The 20,221-nt window shown below is 35.2% G+C and overlaps 1 long non-coding RNA gene across 4 annotated transcripts in view; it reads left to right on the top strand.

Moving 5' to 3' along the window:
- Positions 1-20,221, top strand: part of LOC105463576 (uncharacterized) — a 64,988-nt gene that overhangs the window by 22,035 nt on the left and 22,732 nt on the right. For 3 of the 4 annotated variants that reach the window (XR_011621202.1, XR_976416.2, XR_011621201.1), the window contains 2 exons: positions 11,165-11,199; positions 12,001-12,071. This is a non-coding gene — a long non-coding RNA (uncharacterized lncRNA). The remainder of the gene's footprint in view (positions 1-11,164; positions 11,200-12,000; positions 12,072-20,221) is intronic. The other variant, XR_976412.2, reaches the window with a different exon arrangement.

Below are 20,221 nucleotides of genomic sequence, written 5' to 3'. Positions count from 1 at the left end.
AGTCACTTGAGCCTGAGAGACAGAGGTTGTGGTGAGCTGAGATCACCCCATTGCACTCCAGCCTAGGTGACAGAGTGAGGCTCCATTTAAAAAAATAAATAAATAAAATAAAATAAAATAAGAACTAAATTACCCATGTAATATTTGTTAGTAACTTCATTTCAGTAAGATGTGGCAAAGTGTCATATGAACATCTACTTTTTTCTTCAGCCAGTTTTTTACTTAAAAAGTAGGCTTTCTTCTAAAACATCTCATGTACCCCATAAATATATACACCTATTATGTAGCCACAGAAATTAAAAATTAAAAAATTATAAATTAAAAAATAGGATTCTTCTACCATAGTTTCTGTGGATCACTCAAAACAAAAAGTATTCAGGAAAGTAACAGATAAATCTTAGGCCTTCAACTAGAGCCCAAAAGAAGTTTATTTTCCCAGTGAGAAAGGGCATTGAACATGCTTTATCTTCAGGTACGAAGTTTGTTTTGTTTGGGTAAGGATGGAGATAAACATAGTGATAGATAAAAATCTTGTAATGTTAAATAAAAATGTGAGTTATTTAAACATCCATCAATAAAAACTTAGATTTTGTTATACTATATTTGATCTGTCTGCCAGAAGAAAGAAAAGCATTAGCAATTCGATTATAATTATTCTACAAGAACTTGAGTGAGTCCAGACATCTATTTTACTATTTGCATTTAATTTGTAGTATAGAGCCAGTGCGGTGGCTCACTCCTGTAATCCCAGCACTTTGGGAGGCCGAGGCGGGTGGATCACCTGAGGTCGGGAGTTCAAGACCAGCCTGACCAACATGGAGAAACCCTGTCTCTACTAAAAATACAAAAATTAGCCAGGCATGGTGTCACATGCCTGTAATCCCAGCTACTCGAGAGATTGAGGCAGGATAATCTCTTGAACCCGGGAGGCAGAGGTTGCGGTGAGCTGAGATTGCGCCATTGCACTCCAGCCTGGGCAAAAAGAGCGACACTCCATCTCAAAAAAAAAAAAAAATTTGTAGTATAAAAGTTTATAAAAGTTCCCTATGAATTAAGTGTTAATCCCCATAATTTATTAATTAACACTTAATTCATAGGAAATATCTCAAATTTTAAAGTTAAAATATTTCAAAACAGCAAATTAATATTAATCATACACTTAACATTATTAAATAAATATTATTACATTGTCAGATTTAAGAAAGTATGATTAGCTAGAATTATTAGAAGTGTTTTATTATGAAACAACAATTTACACACAGCAAAATGCCTACCTTTTAAAGGTACAATATGTATATCTGGGTAAGTCTAAGTAATTTTAGGATAGAGTGTATTTCCATTATTTCTTTCCACTCAGTCCCTATTCTATACCCCAGTTTCAGGTAACTAATGAATTGCTTTCTATCACTAAAAAATATATTTCATGTCCCTAGAGATTCATAGGTATACAGCTATATAGAATGTATTCTTTGGTAGCTAGGTTCTTCTCAGCATATTTTTGCGATTTCTCTATATTTTTTTTTGTGTGCATCAATAAAATTAGATATATATATATATAATTATTTTTATATATCACAGTTTTTTTTAACAATTCACTTCTTAATTGACATAGGTCATTTTCAACTTGGGCTTATTATAAATTAAACTGCTATAAACATCCATCTATAAATTATTGTGTGGGGATATATTTTCATTTCTTTGGAGTATCAAGATGTGGAATTGCTGGTTCATAAGGCAAGCGTATATTCAACATTGTAAGAATTGTCAAACTAATTTCTAAAGTAGTTGTACCATTTTCTACTCCAATTGATGATGAGAGTTCCAATAGCTTCAACTCTTTATCAACACTTTCTATTGTTAATTTTTTCAGGCTTAATTATTTTAGGGGGATGGTATTTGTATTTGGTTAAATGTGCAGCTGTAACTAATGAACATAATGGCTTAAAACAACACAAAAGTATTATCTTATGATTGTATGAATCAGAAATCTGATCTTTTTGTTTTGTTTTGTTTTGTTTTTTTTACTAGGCTAAGATAAAGGTGTTGGCAGGGCTTTGATCTTTTCTGGATTTGCATTTCTCTGATGTTCATTAATATTTTTATGTCTTTGTTGGTCACTCATATATCTTCTTTACTGAGGTGCCTGTATAAATCATTTGTCTATTTTCTGTTATGGGATTTGTCTTCTTATTTTGTCTTGTGAGTGTTCTTTATATATTCTGTATACAAATCTTTCACCTGATATGTGTATTGCAAAAATTTTTTTGATCTGTGGCTTTTCTTTGTTAACAGATACTTTCAAAGAGTAGATGTTCTTGTTTTGATGACTTTCAATTGCACTAATTAATTATGGTTGATAATCTTGGGGTCTAGACAAAGAAAGATTTTTTGTGTATTTTAGTACTTCTACATATTCATATAAATGTCAGAACCAGGTTGTCAATTTCCTTTGGAGAAAAAGCTTATAACACTTTTATTTGAGATTGCATTGAATCTGTAGTAGAATGCATAACAAAATAAATAAATAAACACACTAATAATATTGAGTTTCCTAGTCCCAGAACAGCATATATCTCTAAGTTATTTAGGTATTTTTAAAAATTTTCTTCAATAGTTTGTATACATCTTGATTACCCTATGTTGCACTTATTGCTAAGTATTCAATCCTAAGTATTGGTACTATTATGAGAAGTATTGCTCCTTTAATTTAATTTTCTAATAGTTGGTTGCTAGTATAAATAAACACAATTGACAATGATGTATGGATTTTTATCCTCCAACATTTCTAAATTTATTAATTCAAGTAGATTTTTGTAAATTTATTAAAATTTCTATACACAGGATCACGTCGTCTCCTAAGTTAAGTGTTACTTCTTTTTTCTTAAATTTGCATGTCTTCTGGTTAAAAATCTCAGGAGAGGTGGACAAGATGGCTGACTAGAAGCAGCTAGTGGCTCTCAAAGACAGGAACTGAAAGGGTAAATAAATAGAGTACCTTCAACTGAAACATCCGGGTACTCACACTGGGACTAATCAAGGAAGCAACTCGACCCACAGAGAACAGAGAAAATCAAGGCAGGACAATGGCCCACTCCGGGGTGACACAAAGCCAAGAGAACCTCCCACACCCTCTCCTCCCCCAGGGAAGCAGTGAGTAAATGTGTGACCCTGGGAACCCATGCTTCTCCCATGGATCTTTGCATCTTTGGGGTCAGGAGATGCCCTTGTAAACCCATTCCACCATGGTCTTCAGTCTAACACAGAACTACATGAAGTCTTGGCAGAGCCGCTTCTCAGCCACACATGGGGACCAGGGAGTCTTAGATACCCAGGCTTTCTGGGTTTCCCTGCAGAAGTAACTGCAACTCTAGCAAAGCAGGTGGTTAGACCCCCCAAATGCACTCCTAGGAAATGGGTTCAATCTACGGGACTGAGCAGTGACAGTCTGCAGGCCCCACTTCCATGCCACCTTACAGGATAACATTCACTGGCTTGGATTTCCAGCCAGTCACCAATAGCAGCGTGGCACCTCCCTGAGACAGAGCTCTTAAATGTAGGTGTCGGTTGCCTCCTGTGCTGTTTGGGCAACTTAGTCTTTTAGGCCTTCAGGCTTTAGAAAGTCTGAGGTGACCGAGAGTGGGGGTAGTCCCCCAGCACAGTATAGCCGCACTGTGAAAATATGGACAGACTATTTTGTAAAGCAGGTCCCCAATTACATTCCTCCTCACTGGGCAGGACCTCCCAACTGGGGTCTCCAGCCACCCCGACCAGTGCTCTCTGGCTGACAGAGATTTAAAACTTCCCTGAGATGGAGCTCTCAGATAGAGAGGCTGGCCACCATCTTTGCTGTTTTGGTGACTTTGCTATTCTGGCCTTCTGAATTTGGACAGTCTAAGGCAACCAAGAGCTAATGTGGACCTCCAGCACAGCACAGATGAGCTACAAAATTATGGCCAGACCGTTTTTTAAGCAGGTCCCTGATCTCGTTTCTCATCACTGGGTAGAGTATCCCAACTGGGGTCTCCAGATACCCCTGCTGGTTTTCTGCAGCTGACAGAGGTTTCATAGCTCTCTGAGACAGAGCTCCCAGAGGGAGGAGTGGACCACCATCTTTGCTGTTTGGTGACTTAGCTGTTCCAGCCTTCAGGCTTTGGACTGTCTGATATGAACTGGACACCCAGCACAGTACAACTACTCTATGAAAATATGGCCAGCCTGCTTTTTAAAGTGAGACTCTGATCCTATTTTTCCTCTCTGAGTGAGATTTCTTAACTTGGGTCTCCAGCCACCTCTTACAGGTGTGTTAGGGCCAGAAACAGGTCTGTACTGCCTGGGATGGAGCTCCCAGAGGGAGGTTGCCATTTTTGCTGTTCCACAACCCTCACTGGTGATACCTCCAGGTGCTGGAAAATCTAAAATGACTAGAGACTGGAGCAGGTCTCCAGCATATAGCAGCAAGCCTACAAAAAAAAAAAAAAAAAAAAAAAAAGAAAGAGAAAAGAAAAAAGAAAAACACTGGTCAGACAGTTATGCAGGTGCTCATTCTCATATCTCCTCACCAGACAGGTCCTCTAGGCCTGTGCCTCCAGCTACCCCCCAACCATAGCTATCAAGTCAGTAGCAACTCTCTGGACAGAGCATCTAGGTGCAACTGAGAGCCTCTCTATCACTGCCTCTGTGGTGGAACTCCCCTTGTTACCTTCAGACTAATGAAGGAGCAAAAACCTTAAGTGCCTTATCCACACCTCCAACAAACTGCAGTTGACCCAAGGAAAGGAGGTCAGTCTGTCTCCCACACATCTTACCCACCTCAGGGTAAACCCTGGCTTGGGCACACAGCACAGCCCCTCCATCCTGGGCTGATTGCACTGAGAGATTGGTGACCTGCATCTCTCTGACCTGCATCCTGGATACCCCAGGAGACAAGCAAACACCCTTGGCCACAACCTCTGATATAGTCCCTTCCTTTGCTGCCTCCAAGTTGGGGAAGGAACATAAACAATGAGATCACCGCAGAACTGCAGTAGGTAGCCCAGGAGTCCCAAGCTGCCGTCTACAGACAGCACTTAAAGGGGAGAGGAACCCACAATTTCAGATTATTGAGAAGCATCATGGCTGCAACTATAAGGAAGCATAGGGGAGCTACAAAACAGAGCAAGAGTCTACAAACTCACCAATGAGCCTAAGTGCCACCTACTGGATTATAGCCCAAAGTCTCACACCAAATATACCTTACTACCATACCCTTCTTTAAAACCAGAGAGAAGAAGTTAGCTTCAAATAAAGGCCCAACACAAAGCCTCAGCCCAGTGAAAACATCTGGAAAGAAGTCTATTCACTGTACTCAATCAACACTGCAGATAAAGGAACACCCACACGCAGAGATGAGAAAGAATCAAAGCAAGAACTCTAGTAACTCAAATGGCCAGTGTCATATGTCCTCTAAATGACTACACCAGTCCTCCAACAAGAGTTCCTAACCAGGCTGAAATGATAGAAATAGAATTCAGAGTATGGATATGAACGAAGATCATTGAGATTCAGGAGAACAGCAAAGCCCCATCCAAGGAGACTAAAAACCACAATAAAGCAATATAGAAAATGAAGGAACAAATAGCTTGTATAAAAAATAATCTAAAGGGTCTCAAAGAACTGAATAACACAGTACAAGAATTTCATATTGCAATCACAAGTATTAACAGAATAAATCAAGCTGAGGAAAGAATCTCAAAACTTGAAGACTGGTTTTCTCAAAACAGACAAAATTTTTTTAAAAAGGAATGAGCAAAACTTCTGAGAAGTATGGGGTTAGGCAAAGGGATCAAATCTATGAATCACTGGCATCCCTGAAAGGGAGGAGGAGAAAGCAAAAACCTGGAAAGCATATCTTAGGATATTGTCCATGAAAACTTCCTCAACTTTGCTAGAGAGGCCAACAGACAAATTTAGGGACTACAGAGAACTCCTGCAAGAATCTACACAAGAATATAATCCCAAAGAAATATAATCATCAGAGTTTCTAAGACCAAAATGAAAGAGAGAAAGTAAAAGGAAGTTAGAGAGAAAAGGCAGGTCGCCTACAAAGGGAACCCATCAAGCTAAGAGTGAGCATCTCTGCTGAAATCCTACACGCCAGAAGGGATTGTGAGCCTCTATTCAACATTCTTAAAGAATTTTATATCTGACCAAACTAAGCTTATCAAGCAAAGGAGAAATAAGATCCTTTTCAGATAAGCAGATGTTAAGGGAGTTTATTACTACCAGACCTGCTTTACAAGAGATCTTGAAAAGAGCACTAAATATAGAAAGGAAAGACCACTACCAGCTAACACAAAACCACACTTAAACACACAGGCAAGTATCACTATAAAGTGGAAATGCAAGCCAACATAATAACCAGCTAACAACACAATGGAATATTCAAATCCACACATACCAATACTCACCTTGAATGTAAATAGGCTAAATCCCCAACTGAAAAGGCACAAAGTGGAAAGTTGACACCCATCTCACATGTAATGGCACACATAGGCTCAAAATAAAGGGATGAAGGCAACACAGGAGCACTCAAATTTATAAATTTATAAAGCAGGTTCTCAGAGACCTACAAAGAGACATAGATTCTTACACAATAATGGGAGACTTCAACACTCCATTGACAGTTTTAGACAGATTACCAATGCAAAGTATTAACAAAGAAATTCAGGATCTGAACTCCACATTGGACCAAGTGGATCTGATAGACCTCTACAGGACTCTGCAGCTCAAAACAACAGGACATACATTCTTCTTATTGCCACATGACATATATTCTGAAATTAACCACATAATTGGACATAAAACAATCCTCAGCAAAGGTAAAATAACTGAAATCATACCAAACACACTCTCAAACCAAAAATAGAAATCAAGACTAAGAAAATCACTCAAAACTGTGCAATTACATGGAAATTAAACAACATGCTCCTGAATGACTTTGGGGTAAATAATAAAATTAACGCAGAAATCAAGAAGTTCTTTGAAACTAATGAGAACAAAGAGATAGCATACTGGAATCTCTGGGACATAGATAAGGCAGTGTTAAAAGGAAAATTAACGGCACTAAATGCCCACATCAAAAAGTTAGAAAGATCTCAGATTAACAACTCAACATCAAAACTGAAAGAATTAGAGAAGCAAAAACAAATCAACACCAAATCTAGCAGAAGAGAAGAAACCACCAAAACTAGAGCTTAACTGAAGGGCATCAAGACATGAAAACCATTGAAATTATCAGTGAATCCAAGAGTCTTTTTCTAATTTTTAAGTAATAAAATAGGCCACTAGCTACAAAAATAAAGAAGAGAGGATCTAAATAAAGACAATAAAAAATAACGAAGGGAATATTACCACAGACCCCACAGAATTAAAAATAATTATCAGAAACTATTACAAACACCTCTATGTGTACTAACTGGAAAAGCTAGAAGAGATGGACAAATTCCTGAACACATATATTCTCCCAAGACTGAACCAGGAAGAAATTGGTTTCCTGAAGAGAACAATAATGAGCTCTGAAATTCAATCAGTAATAAATCGCCTATCAACCAGTAAAAGGCCCAGAATCTGATGAATTAATGACCAAATTCTACCAGATGTACAAAGAAGCATTCTCCTTGAAAACCAGAAATAGATGAGGATGCCTTCTCTAATCACTCCTATTCAACATAGTATTGGAAGTCCTAGCCAGAGCAGTTAGGCAAGAGAGAAAGAAATAATGGGCATCCAAATAGGAAGAGAGGAAGTCCAAATATTTCTGTTTGCAGATAATGTGATTCTTTATCTAGAAAACCCCATAGTCTCAGCCCAAAAGCTCCTTCAGTTGATAAAGAACTTCAGCAAAATTTCAGGATACAAATCAATTTACAAAAATCACTAGCTTTCCTACACACTAGAAAAGGCCAAGTCAAGAGTCAAATCAGAAAGGCAATTCCATGCACAACTGACACAAAAGAATAACATTTTTAGTAATACAGAGAACTAGGGGGGTGAAAGATCTCTACAATGAGAATTCCAAAAATAGCTCAAAGAAATCAGAGAAGACATAAACAAATAAATGGAAAACATCCTATGCTCATGGATAGAAATAATCAATACCATTAAAATGGCCATACTGCCCAAAGCAATATACAGATTTGATGTTATTCCTATCAAACTACCAATGGCATTCTTCATTGAAATAGAAAAAAAAAAAACTTTTTGAAAATTCACATGGAATGAATAAAGAGTACAAATAGTCAAGGCAATCCTAAGCAAAAAGATCAAAGCTGGAGACATCACATTACCTGACTTCAAAATATTCTACAGGACAACAGTAACCGAAGCAGCATGGCACTGATACATAAACAGGCACATAGACCAAAGGAATAGAATAGAGAACACAGAAATAGGGCCAAACACTTACACCTATCTGTTCTTCAACAAAGCTGACAGAAACAAGCAATAGGGAAAAGACTCCCTGTTCAATAAATGGTGCTGGGATAACTGACTAGCCATTTGCAGAAGACTGAAGCTGGACCCCTTCTTACATCCTATACAAAAGTCAATTCAAGATAGATTAAAGACTTAAATGTAAAAGCCCAAAATAGAAAAATTTTGGAAGACAAACTGCACAATACCATTCTGCACATAGAAATGGGCAAAAATTTCATGATAAAGACAGCAGAAGCAACTGCAACAAAAGTGAAATTGATAAGTGGAATCTAATTAAAATTGGGAATTTCTCCACAGAAAAAGAAATTATCAACAAAATAAACAAACAACTTACAGAATGGGAGAAAATTTTTACAAACTATGCATCCAACAAAGGTCTATCTGGCATCTGTAAGGAACTTAAACTTATAAGAGAAAAATAGACAATCCCATTAAGAAGTGGACAAAGGACATGAACAGACTTTTCAAAAGAAGAAATACATGCTGTAAGCAAACATATGAAAAAAGCCTCAATATTACTGATCATTAGAGAAATGCAAATCAAAACCACAGTGAGATGCCATCTCACACTAGTCAGAATGAAAAAGTCAAAAAAATAACAGATGCTGGTGAGGTTGTGAAGAAAGGGGAATACTAATTTAGACTCTCAGTGAAAGTCTAAATTATTTCAACAACTGTGGAAAGCAGTATGGTGATTCCTCAATGAGCTAAAAGCAGAACTACCATTGGACCCAGCAATTCCATTATTACTCAGAGGAATGTAAATACTCAGAGGAATGTAAATCATTCTACAATAAAGACACATGTACACAAATGTTCATTGCAGCACTATTCACAACAGCAAAAACTTGGAGTCAACCTAAAAGCCCCTCAATGACAGATTGGATAGAGAAAATATGGTACATATACACTATGGGATACTATGCAGCCATAAAAAAGAATAAATTCACGACTTTTGCAGGAACGTGGATGGAGCTAGATGGTATTATCCTTAGCAAACCAATGCAGGAACAGAAAACCAAATGCCACATTTTCTCACTTATATGTGGGAGGCAAATGATGAGAACACAATGAAAGAAACAACACGCACTGGGGTGTTCTTGAGGGTGGAGTGTGGGAGGAGGGAGAGGAGCAGGAAGGATAACTACTGGGTACTGAGCTTAATACCTAAGTAATGAAATAATCTGTAGAGCAAACCCCCTTGACACTAGCTTACCTACGTAACAAACATCCACATGTACCTCAAAACCTAAAATAAAAGTTTAAATAAAAAATATCTGGTACAATATTGAATAGAAATAGCAAGAGTGGACAACTTTTGTCCTTCTTCTGATCTTAGGTACAATATTAGCTATAGGTTTTTAGTGTACAGTTTATATAAAGTTGTGAAAGTTATTTTCTTTTTCTAGTACACTGATTTTTAAACTCATTAATAGGTGCTGAATTTTATTAAATGATTTTAGAGTCTATTGAAAAGGTAATAAAGATTTTGTTCTTTATTCTTTTAATATGAAAAATGCATTGGTTTATTATTAGATGTTAATATTAGTCTTGCATTTCTAAGTAACAAATTTTGATCATAGTGTATTGCACTTTTAGGTATCATTTGAATCAATATGTTAATATTTTGTTAAAGATGTTCACATCAATGATCAGGCAAGATATTATATAATGAATTTTAAAACTGTAATCAATTTCATTCTGGTTTAGTTTAGTACAGGGTAATGATGGTCTTATAAAATGATTATGGTATCCCTCTTCCTTTCTTAAAAAGCTTCATATTTGCATTATTATTTTGTCTTAAAAGTTTAAGAAAATCTACCAGTATTGCTATCTGAAGATGGCATTTTCATTGTGAGAAGGTTTTAAACTGTGAATTAAATTTATTTAGTTAAGGTAGGTCTTCTCAAATTATCTATTATTGTGTCATTTTTGACATTTGTGCCTGTGTTTGTTTTATATTACTGTTTTAACAAAGTGCCATAAATTTAGTGGCATCAAGTAATACATTTTAATCTCACAGTTCAGTATGTCAGAAGTTCCGGTTCAGCATGGTTTGGTGAGGTCCATTTGCTTAATATCCCACAAAGCCAAAATTAAGGTTTTCTTTTTAGAGTCTCTGAGGATGAATATACTTGAAGTTCAATTGAGTTTTGGCCAAATTCAACTCCAAGCTATTGTAAAGTTCAGTTCCATGTTTCCTTGCTCTCCAAGCTATTGTAAAGTTCAGTTCCGTGTTTCCTTGCTGTCCATTGACTGTTGACTGCTCATAGCTCCTAGAGGTTGTTACATTCCTTCTCATGCTTTTCATGTGGCATCCCACTACCATCAACAGCAGTGGAAGGCTGAGTCCCTCTCAGGCTTCCAATCTCTCAGAGCTCCTCTTGTGCCATCTTTCCCTAACCCCAGAATGAGAATATGCTCTGCTTTTAAGGGCTCTTGTGGTTAGATTGAAGCACAGTGATCTGGACACTCTCCCTTATGGTTAATATTACTTATGTCTGCAAAGTCCCATTAGCAACATAACATATTTACATATTTCATAGATTAGGGGATAGATAAGGAGTTAGGAAAACCATTCTGCCTACCACAACAGCTTTCAAACAATGTGTTCATTTTATCTAAGTTGTATTAATTTATTTTATATAAAATTGTACATAATTTGACCTTATGAATGTTTTAATTCCTGTAGGGTCAGTGCTGATGTCCCCTGTTTAATTTTCAAAGGTAAGTTTGTGAGTTTGTTTATTTTTCTTAATGATCAGTCTAGCCAGGGAGTTACTCAATTATTTTGATCTTAAACAAATTGCTTGGTTTTGTTGATTTTTCTCTATTATCTATTTTCAATGTCATTTATGTCTGCACTTATATAGAGTATTTCACTCTTTTGACATTTTTCATTGTTTCTACATACATTCTTTCTACATTAGGTTTGCATTATTCTCTTAAAGTGAAGGCTTAGAGAATTTGATTTTATTAATAATATTGTTAAAACTCCTATATTCATGTTAATTTTCTATTTATTCTAGGAGTTACTGAGATAAGTGATTTTTAAATTTCCAACTGTATTTGTGAATTTGTCTATTTATTGTTTTCATTCTGTTACTTTTTACTTTACGTATTTTGATATTCTGTTAAAGGTTTTGTAGACATGTCAAATAGTATATATTTATGATGGATCTTCCTCTTCATGTTATGATATGTGTTCTTTATCCTTGCAATATTCCTGAAGTCGGCTTTTCTGATATTAAAATAATCACTTCAATTATCTTATGCTTAGTTATATGTTTTAATATATGTTTTTATACTGATATGGTTTGCCTGGGTCTTCACCAAAATCTCATCCTGAATTCCCACGTGTTGTGAGAGGGACTCGGTGGGAGGCAATTGAATCATACTGTTCTCGTGATAGTGAATACGTCTCATGAGATCTGATGGCTTTAAAAATAGGAGTCTCCCTGCATAAGCTCTCTCTGTTTGCCTGCTGCCATCCATGTAAGACATGACTTGCTCCTCCTTGCTTTCCAGCACGATCATGAGGTCTCCCCAGCCACATGGAATTGTTAATCCATTAAACTTCTTTTTCTTACCAGTCTCAGGTAAGTCAAACAGTGTGAAAATGGACTAATACATATACACAGCTAAAACTTTTAATTTTTTTTACCTTTTTTTTTTTTTTTTCAAAACAGAGTCTCATTCTGTCACCCAAGCTGGAGTGCAGTAGCATGAGCTCGCTCACAGCAATCTCTGCTTCCCAGGCTCACGTTATCCTTACACCTCTGTCTCCTCAGTAGCTGGGACTACAGGTGCGCACCACCACACCTGGCTAATTTGTGTATTTTTTGTGTAGACCGGGTTTTGCCATGTTTCCCAGGCTGGTCTCAAATTCTTGGGATCATACAGTCTACCCACCTCAGCTTCCCAAAGTGCTGGAATTATAGGCACGAGCCACCATGCCCAGCCTTTTACTTTTAACCTCTTTATGTATTTATATTTAGTTTCCAATAGAATGTATTACAGTAGCTCTTTTTATTGGATAACTTTATATTGTACTGTGTCATATAGATTAAATCATGTTTATCCTTAAAAATCAAGTACTTTGACATATTTTTGAACACCCAAAGATATGTTATCAACTTTAAAAACAAGATTCTCAGGAGTTCTTCAGTAACAATCAAAAACACAATTGTGAGCTAATTAATATGGTCAGATTTTTTCAAAATATTAACTGCATTATGAAAAAGTAGTGGGTTATATTGTGGGTGAGAATTAGAGATTTTTTTGTTAGTTTTTTATTTCTTAATATCTTTACTTAGAAATTAGTTGTATGCATTTGTTTATGTTATTGTTTGATGTTTGTATTCCAATTAGAACATATACATCAAAGGACTGGATATATTCTCTTTTATTCATTCGTTTATACCCAGTTTTGGCCATAGTACTTAGAACATAGCATGTGGTCAATGAATAATTGTTTCATAAATGAAAAACTAATGTTAATCTTGCTTTTACTAATGTTTTAGGTAATAATGTTTATCATGGAATTTTTTAAGTAGGTAAATATTATAACAAAAGTAAAAGGATGGATTTTACAAAGGGAAATACAATATTTTATTTGTCAAAAATTGTCTCACATGTCCTCTGGACTGCGATATAGTTTACTTTAAAAAAATAAGAGAAATAGTAAGTAATGAAATCTAAAATATTTAGAAAATGTTATTCTATGAAATGTGCAATTGGAAAATTATATTATTTAAGTACAGTGATAATTATAGAAGCTACTTTTTCAGGAAGAACTGTGGTTTCAAGAATTCATACAAATTTAGGTAGAATATTTTGGAGAACATAAGCACTATTAATGTAGTTATAACACTGAGAATTGAAAATGTGAGTAGGATATTCAATAGAGAAAAGATATATTAAGGATATTCCTATCAGTAGAAAGCAAGCTATAGAAAACCAACTGTATTAGTGACTCTGATGACTATGGGGAAAGTTGATTTCTCCTAAGGAAAATTTAAGATGTACTAAATATATAATTTGTTGATTCTATAAAATAGACGAGGTGACTGATGAGCAATCATAAAGAAGAAGAGGTTTTATGAAATTGGAACATTGTTTCTGAAATAAAAGAAAATTAAGGGCTGAATAAATGAAATATCCAGGCCTAAATAACAAATTTATGTTCAAAATAATAAAAACTAAGAAGTTTTCCAGAGTATAGTTCAAACAACAAAAAAAGAAAATTATGGAAAAGTTTTAAAATGTAGCATATAGGTCATAAAATCTCTCCATGGGAATTCCACAAGAAAAAAGAAAATAAGATAATCAAATAAATAAGATGATACTTAGTGCTTCAAATCTAAAGCCTTTTGGTTGTTGTCTTGTTGGACTTTTTCTTATTTACGTGTGGAATTTCTCCATGTGATACTATTTTTCAGTTACTTGTATTTCAAATATCTTTTTTCAGTAATTACGTCTTGTATTTATTCGTGTAACTGTGTTTTTAAATAAAAACACAGCAAATGAGCAAAAATTTAAGCAGATTTATATATATTAAAATTTGTTAATATATATCTTTATAAAAATGCACATATATTGTATTTGTTGAAAATAAATTCTCTAATATTTTGCTGTCAAAAAAGTCTTAATTTTACATTTATTTTTGGAGGATATATTTGTCAATGTAAAACTCTAGGTTGACAGCCTCAAAAATTGCCAGTAATTGTCTTCTGGTATCCATTGCTTTTCATAAAAGCAATTTGTAATTCTTACTGTTTCTTGGTATAGTTTTTTTTTTTTTTTTTTTTTTTTTTTTTGAGACGGAGTCTCGCTCTGTCGCCCAGGCTGGAGTGCAGTGGCCGGATCTCAGTTCACTGCAAGCTCCGCCTCCCGGGTTCACGCCATTCTCCGGCCTCAGCCTCCCGAGTAGCTGGGACTACAGGCGCCCGCCACCTCGCCCGGCTAATTTTTTGTATTTCTTAGTAGAGACGGGGTTTCACCGTGTTATCCAGGATGGTCTCGATCTCCTGACCTCGTGATCCACCCGTCTCAGCCTCCCAAAGTGCTGGGATTACAGGCTTGAGCCACCGCGCCCGGCCTCTTGGTATAGTTTTTAAGATTTTCTCTTTATTGTTAATTTTCACCCAATACCATTTGACTATGACTGCCAAGCTTTGTTTTTCTTTTATTAATTCTCCTTAGTATCTTCTGATTTTTTTTTTTTTTTTGGATATATAGGACATCTGTTTATCTTAAAAACTTCTCAATTTGAATATTTTATTGTCATTCTTTTTGTATTATCTTTTTGGACTCCATTATGCACATGTTAGTAGTTTAACGTCAAATTGTTTTTAAATACTCTATTCTTTTTTTTGTTACTTAAAAACAATCTTAATGTTTCTGTTTGAATAATTTCTGTTGACCTGCTATCAAATAAAATGATTATTCTGTATATTCATTCTGTTATTAAGCTTGCTAAAATAATTATGAATCTTTAATATCATGTTTTTTATTTCTATAATTTCAATTTGGAATTTTTAAATATGGTATGAATCTCTCTGTTAAAATTCTTTAACTCTTCAGGCATATTGTTTAGTTTTTGCTTAAATGTTTTAGCATATTTATCATCACTGGTTTTATGGCCCTGTCTGATACGGAAATATTTGAAACAAAATGTCTGTCTTTGGTTTTAGTTTCCGTTTGTCTATTGCCAACGTGTCATGTGTACTCGCTTTTTTTTTTTTTTTAGCATATCCCATTATTTTTTATTGAGTGTCAAACATTGTGTGTGCAAGAATAGCAGTGACTTAAATATTTTTTACATCCAGAAAACAGGAGATTTTTGCATCTGTCAGGCAATTCACATGAGGAGAATTAAATCAATCTAGATTATTGCTTGGCTGATTTGGACTTTGATAGTAACTCATTATAGTCGCATTCAGTAGTCATGCAGTCTTCTAATTTATCTGCTTGACCTTCAAACTTGAGAAAGGTGCTGGGGTCATCCATCCGGGGTAATTGTTAGAGCCCTGTGCACGGGGTAGGCAGGCTCTATGCACTTGTACTCTCAATTGGTAAGTCTCTGTTAGGTCCCCTAGTCTATAAGCAGCAATAGATAAATTTGGCTTGTACTTAGTCTAAGGCCTGGAGTGCGGGGAGGGTTTTTCTCTATTTTCTTACTTTGCCTCCAGACTTAACGGACCCTATGCCCCTCCATCTCTTTAGAGGAGTATTCTTTTGGTATTCCTGTCCCCCTCAGTTGTGCTTCACAGCTGCTTTATGGTTTTCAGTGTAAAGTGTAAGGTATGAACATGCTTTTCTCAGTTTTTATTTTCCACCCTCAGACTTAAGACAGACTCATGTGCCTGTAATGCTGAGGTTGCTTTTCTTCTGTTTTTTCCTGACTTACCTACCCCCAAATTTCCCCTCATTATTCAAGAAAAGTCCATGAAAAAAAAAAAAAAGTGGTAAATGGAGACTTCCCTTGTTTCTGAGGTTCACAGGATTTGAAACTGTAAGCCCAGTTACTTCTCAGGGTTTAAGAATTAATTACAATGTCAGGTTAGTACTTGTGACTTTTATCTTTGGTGGTTTCCTCTTTTTTCCACTGATTTGGCAAACGTGTTGCAGCATGAGTTTTATCCCTCCTAGAAAGAGTTTGTCTCTTCTTGTAGTTTTTTAATTAGGTTACATAGTGAACTCAGCCCTCTGGGGCATTAAGATATTCATAATTTTGTAGATTTTATGTTTTGTTCCAGTCGGAAAGGGAAATGTATTCTCCTACTACTTCCTATATCTTAAGCAGTGCACTTTTTTCATTATTGAGTACTGGATATGTTCCTTAATATGTAGAAAATCAAGTTCTATTTAAAATATTGTTTTCTTAGTTATCCAGATTTTCTGTGTTACAGTGCCCCCCACTATCAGAATATCTACTAAAAACTATGGATGGAAAATAAGGTCATCTTCATCTTTTAAAGCAGAGTCCATAGATATTTCCTAAAATTGATTGAATTGAAAAAGCTTACTTTTAATATTAGTTACGGTTATGGGTTTAACTTTCAGAAGAATTGTCACTTCAGGGGTGTTCGACAGGATAGTGGACTGTCTTTTATTTTTTAATTTGTATCATTTTGTAGTGTTTGATTTTTTAACATTATGTGTTATTGTTATCATAAAAATATTTTTTACACACCTTATCTATAGGAACCAGTGTTGGTTTGATTAGTGAGTCAAAAGCTGTTAGTGAAACAAAGGTGATCACAGCTATTTGAGACTGATATTCACCTGATGTGCAAGTAATGCTGGCTTGAGGTCATGCCACACATGTAGATCATGAAACTGAATTCAATAGAGACAAAATTTCAGATTTCAGAATTGTAAGTTAAAAATGAGGCAAGGTTGACCAGGTGTGGTTGCTCAGGCCTGTAATGCCAGCACTTTGGGAGTCCAAGGTGGGAGGATCACCTGAGATTGGGAGTTCGACACAAGCCTGACCAATACGGAGAAACCTGTCTTTACTAAAAATATGAAAAATTAGCCAGGCATGTTGGTGCATGCCTGTAATCCCAGCTACTCGGGAAGCTGAGGCAAGAGAATCATTTAAATCCGGGAGGTGGAGGTTGCGGTGAGCCGAGATCATGTCATTGCACTCTAGCCTGGGCAACAAGAGAGAAACTTCGTCTCAAAGAAAAAAAAAAAAAAAAAGATATGAGGCAAGGTAAGGTCTAGGGATTTGCACAAGTAAGAGATGAATCCTGAGCGTCCCAGAGTTGAAATCTGACCAGCAGAAGCAAAAAAATAGATAGATATCAATAATCATCAAATCTAGACAGTATATTCAATGATCAGACAGGGGAAATGTCAATTTGAAGCAAGAACTTAGGTTGTGCCATTTTATTATATCACTTATATCTGTCTCCAACATGAAATATGATGTTGTATAACCTGTTTGCATAATACAGGTTTTGGGCACCAATATATTTGAATAAACTGGAAAAAAATAAAACATTCTTGTCAATTTGGCACTTCGGGATACTTTGCTAACCATAAAATACATGAATTTTTGAATATGTATGTAAAATATGCTGAAAATTATCAGGTTCTTTTTCTTTCAAATCTATATTGAAATTATTAAAGATAATGTTATTGTAGACTTTTGTTAAAAATATGATAAATTGTGTACTACCTTGCATTTGTACTTAGCTGTATCGATTGACCTAAAGTAATTAGAGAATAACTGTTTTAACATTGACTTTTTCCATTAGTGATTTTAAAAGGTGCCATAAGAAGATACAAGTAATTACTGTTTCAGTTTTTAAAATCACTAGCAAAATTAATCTATGACATAGATCCAATAGCTAAGAAATGAGAAATGAATGCAGCTTCCATATACTTTCAAAAATCATTACATACCCATTTAAATTAAAAAGCTGTTAAATAACAAGCACTAGATGCAACAAGTATTGCATGAAATTGAAATATCTATGTCAAATAATGTGCTATGTAATAATTTCATTTCTAACATTTTAGCATACACTAGAAATATAAATGATGTATACTAATTTGAGAGCTCTGAGAGGGCAAGCAAATGATAAGAAATCACATGTCTCACAAAATAAGAATTTTACAATGCTAATATTTGGGTTCAAATAAAGTATGAGCAGTATCTAGTTTCATAATGTGTATGTTCATATTTGTAACAAAAGCTGTTTGTTTGAAACATTACACCCCACATAAATTGATTACAACCTAGGGAGCAAAATTTTATGATTTGCTTGAATTATTATTCTGTGGTTAGTTCTCATGGTTTAAATGAATAATTGAATCATAAAATGTAGAGCTGGAAGCAATCTCAAAGTCACCTTTTCCAACAGTGCAGAAGCAATAGAAACAAATGGAGTCTATCAGATGGCTATCGGTCTTGTCATTAAAAATTTCCCTTAAGAGAAATTTACTGATTTCCCTGGATGCATGGCTCTGAGGTTTGATTGGCCTGATTACCTTGAAACTATGTCTGCTGCTTGACTAAAAACTTAATAATGTTAAAAATATCAAAAGCTTTTGGAAAGTTTGGGTTCGTTATTCACTCCTCTATACTCAATGTAACACTGGAAATAAAAATGAGTTTTCAATTTCTTAAGATGATCTCCACTTGCATCCTTTGCCTCTTTGATTCTTTCTTTCATATTTGATCTCTCCCAAATTCCTTTCCAATTGGTCTTTCTTCTCCAATTGGTCTTCTCCAATTGGCTGTGTTTACAATAAAGTTTTCCTAGTCCCCAAAATCTTTCCTCAACTCAAGATAACCTGTAAGATAAGTGTAGATAAGTCTAGACTTACTTATAAATAGGTTACTACTTATTTAGTTACTTATAACTAAGTCTAGATTCATCTACTTACTTATAACTAAGACTTAATTATAATTCTAGACTTATTTATGCTTTTTAGTTAATAATAACTTTATTTACTGTCTTATGCTAGAAATTCTATACTATATCATTTCTCTTTCTTTTTTACATCTAATTTAATTCTTAACCCTTTCCTATTGGATCGTTACTCCATGCATTAAACAGTCATTCCTACTACGTCCCAAAATCAATGATGGTTAGAAGACTGATGGAATACTCACAAGGTTGAGAAGGAGAAAAAAAGTCTTTGTTTTACAGAGTATATTTTATTATTCTATTAAAAGTTCTCCTTTAGAGGTCATTGGTAATAGTATAACTTTTAAACAGCCATAATATATATCTGACTCGGTCTTTCAGGAATATATGACCTATTTGACTTTCTTGAGGATTTTTTTCTGCCTTAGTTTCCATGAGTATAAATCTCTCAAGGAATGCAGGAACATATCAGTCCACCCAGGAACTAGTCAAAAGTAAAGTAGCTAATAGCAAACTAAGTTAATTTCCTTATCTACACTACTCTTGATGTCTAGATTCTGGCAAAATAACATCAAATTTCCTCTCTGGCTTTTGGCAGCTCTGCTGCTTGACATGATACGCTTTCCCCTTCAATCTCAAATCTTCTTTTTACTTTTTTGTGCTTCTATAATAGTTCACAATCAGTTGACCAAGCTTTAACTTACCTTTTGTTTTTTATTCTCTTTATTTTTGACTATATTATGGATTGCTGTAGAACTATCTTTCTATGGTATATAAATTATCATGTCATACACTTGCTCAATTTTTTTCAGACTTTTCATACTGAGACATAGTAAATAAAAATAAAACATTCTTCCCTTTCTAATTCAAAATTACTTGTTTGTATGTTCTCCTCCCAACTCCAATAGGGACGATGTTTGTGTGCATGAACAAATATACACACGTAGACACAAACATACACATGAGTAAAAGCTCAGTGAAGAGAATGACTTAGTTTTGTTCACTCTTGGACCCCCAAACATGTAGTGCCATGCTTGGCATGTGTATTAGTTTGTTTTCACATTGCTATAAAGATATTACCTGAGACATGATAATTTATAAATGAAAGAGGTTTAATTGACTCGAAGTTCCACACAGCTGTGGAGGCCTCAGGAAACTTACAATCATGATGGAAGGTGAAAGAGAAACAAGCACCTTCTTCACAAGGTGGCGAGAGAGAGAGCAGGTGAGGAACTGCCAAACACTTTTAAACCAACAGATCTTGTGATAACTCACTCACCATCATGAGAACAGCATGGGGAAAATTGCCCCAGAATCCTATCAACCTCCTACCAGGTCCCTCCCTCGACATGTGGGGATTA

Source organism: Macaca nemestrina, chromosome 3 (assembly GCF_043159975.1).
Source record: "Macaca nemestrina isolate mMacNem1 chromosome 3, mMacNem.hap1, whole genome shotgun sequence".
NCBI lineage: Eukaryota > Metazoa > Chordata > Mammalia > Primates > Cercopithecidae > Macaca > Macaca nemestrina.
This window is presented reverse-complemented; position numbering and strand designations above follow the sequence as displayed.